The sequence below is a fragment of the Cebus imitator genome, unplaced genomic scaffold, assembly GCF_001604975.1.
Source record: "Cebus imitator isolate Cc_AM_T3 unplaced genomic scaffold, Cebus_imitator-1.0 Scaffold54, whole genome shotgun sequence".
NCBI lineage: Eukaryota > Metazoa > Chordata > Mammalia > Primates > Cebidae > Cebus > Cebus imitator.
This window is the reverse complement of record NW_016107369.1, coordinates 6592426-6594805: the sequence shown is the minus strand read 5'-3', so window position 1 is coordinate 6594805 and position 2380 is coordinate 6592426. Positions and strand designations below refer to the sequence as shown.

The following is a 2380-nucleotide window of genomic DNA, read 5'->3' as shown; positions in this document are numbered from 1 at the left end:
GGGGTTTCACCATGTTGACCAGGATGGTCTCGATCTCTTGACCTCGTGATCCACCCGCCTCGGCCTCCCAAAGTGCTGGGATTACAGGCGTGAGCCACCGCGCCCGGCCAGGACAGGCATTTCTATCTCCCCACAAGCCCCAAAACATAGTGTGGATTTATGAAACATCTTTTCATCTTCATAATAGCCAAGTCTTTTACCAGGTAAGTATTTTGACCCTTACTTTACAGAGGAGTCCAAAGCAGGTAAAAGGGCTTCCAGGGTCCAACAACTCAAACATGGTGGAGCAAAGATTCAAAGTGGAGCCCTCCTGCCCTACCGCCGCCTCCACCACAGGACCCCGCCCAGTTCCCAGCAGGCAGTCATAGAACTCACCTGTGGGGAAGCTCGTCTAGTCTATTTCGCTTTAGTTACAGATTGTAAAGGAAATAAAAAGCCTAGGTCGAAGTGTTCTCTCGGGCAAACTCCTGCACAAATCTTTAGCTAGCTGATTGCTTCCCCCGCCTTCTAGAAAGATCTTAAGTTCTATTTATAGTTGATCCAGAGAGCACCAATTCTCCCCTGCTTTGGGCTCCTGCACCCCTATCATTAGGCTATCATCACTCATACGCTGACTGCGGGCAGAGTAGGAATTTTAAAACTTTTTGCTGGTTACCCAAAAGCGTTGATAACATCGCACCATCTTTCACTGGCTGTGCTAAGAGGAAACCACTTCCTCGCTCTCAACTGCTTGCATACTTAAAAGTTAATTGCCAAACCTCAGTTGTGTTGAATTAATTGCCTTTGCAGCTGACCTCTCTTTCTCTCATTCATGGTGGGAACGTGCAAATGTAATGAGTCATCAAAGCTGCCTTCTCAGGCGAGGGACGCCTCGCACTGTGGACACCACCACAGGGTGACTCCTGAAGGCCACTCCCTTGGACTCAAGACTCTGCCCACACATTTGCCTTTCCATCTGAAGCCCTAAATTCTTCTCATGTGCCCAGGCCCAGTCCTGTAGCCAGTGGTCATGCTTGAAAGTCATCCAGAAATAACGCCCGAGTTGCCCTTAACAGCCATATTTTCATAATCTCTGCTAAGCGTGGTGTCTTCCATAAGTGATTCATGGGGGACTCTAAGTGCATTTTATTTGCTAATAACCATCTCTCTTTGCCAGTTCATTATAGATGAACTAAGATACAGAAGAGTGGAAAGCCCTTATAAAAGATTACCCCATGTGCCCAAAACGACCACCCTGATGTTCGCAGTATTAATCCCTGGCCCGATTTTGCTGAACGTGTCACACGCATCCTCAGGTCACTGGAACTAAATACACTGATTCAGTGTATTTTTCTATCTATACTAAGCAACCTGCATGTATGGTTTAATCATGAGCGGGAACCTGTGTATCCTGGAACTAAAAGGCAGGATGAATTGCCCAAAGATCATCTCATCCACACCCTGCATATCCAAAGGCACTGACTAAATCATTCCCAGCAAATTCCTGCAACCTCTTGGTTTAAAAAAAAATTTAAAAAGCTTAGCCCCAGCAATACAATGCCAAACCTTTTTCTGTAATCTATGTTGGTGCTTAGCAGGTTTTATGAAGGTCCTCATGCTGTTGTGATGGATTTCCTCCTTTTTCTTGAGGGTGAACAGAGAACAGCCCACCAAGTGAATACGGCTGATTTACCATCAGTAAATTATGAGATGGTGCCTGTGTTTACACTTCCACTCTCCACCAAAGATCTGTTTATTTAATTGATGGCCTCTGCCTTCTTTAAAGGTTACGCTGATATTTAGCATGGTGTTGAGAGAGCCTGAGAAGTGACAAATTATACCTGCATTTACCCTCTTCCACACCACCACCATCACGCGGTGGCAAACCCCTAGGGCCCAGACTCCTCCCGTTCGCGAAGCTTAAGTCACTTACCTCCACAGAAAGCCCACCGGTGACCCCCCACTAATTTCCAAACTTAATGATCTCCTCTTGATTCTGATAGGGCTTTGAGCTCTTTAAAACATTTATGTGAGGAGCACTTGAAGGAACCAGGGTTGTACAGCCTAAGAAGACACTCCGGGGAACCAGTGTTCTGATTTGCTTAGAATGACGCCTGGAGTCATTTTTCTATTGCTGCTGTAACAAACGTAGCAGCTTAAAACAACACAAACGTATTACCTTTCAGCTCTGAGACTCAGAGGTCAGAAAGTCATGGTGTCGGGAGGGCTGCATTCCTTTCGGGCTCTGGGGAAAATCCACGTTCTTGCCTTTCCGTTCTCTAGAAGTTGCCCACGTTCCTTGCTTGTAGCTCCCTTCCATCTCTGACGTCAGGTCTTCCTCAGTCGACACCGCCTCTTCCGACTCCTTCCATCGTTTAAGAACCCTGGTGATTATGTTGGA

General features: G+C 46.6%; 1 long non-coding RNA gene across 1 annotated transcript in view; it reads right to left on the bottom strand.

Moving 5' to 3' along the window:
• LOC119471263 overlaps nucleotides 1-2380 on the bottom strand; it is a 50332-nt gene extending 47952 nt beyond the window's left edge. The window contains exon 1 of the long non-coding RNA XR_005200303.1: nucleotides 2159-2380. This is a non-coding gene — a long non-coding RNA (uncharacterized LOC119471263). The remainder of the gene's footprint in view (nucleotides 1-2158) is intronic.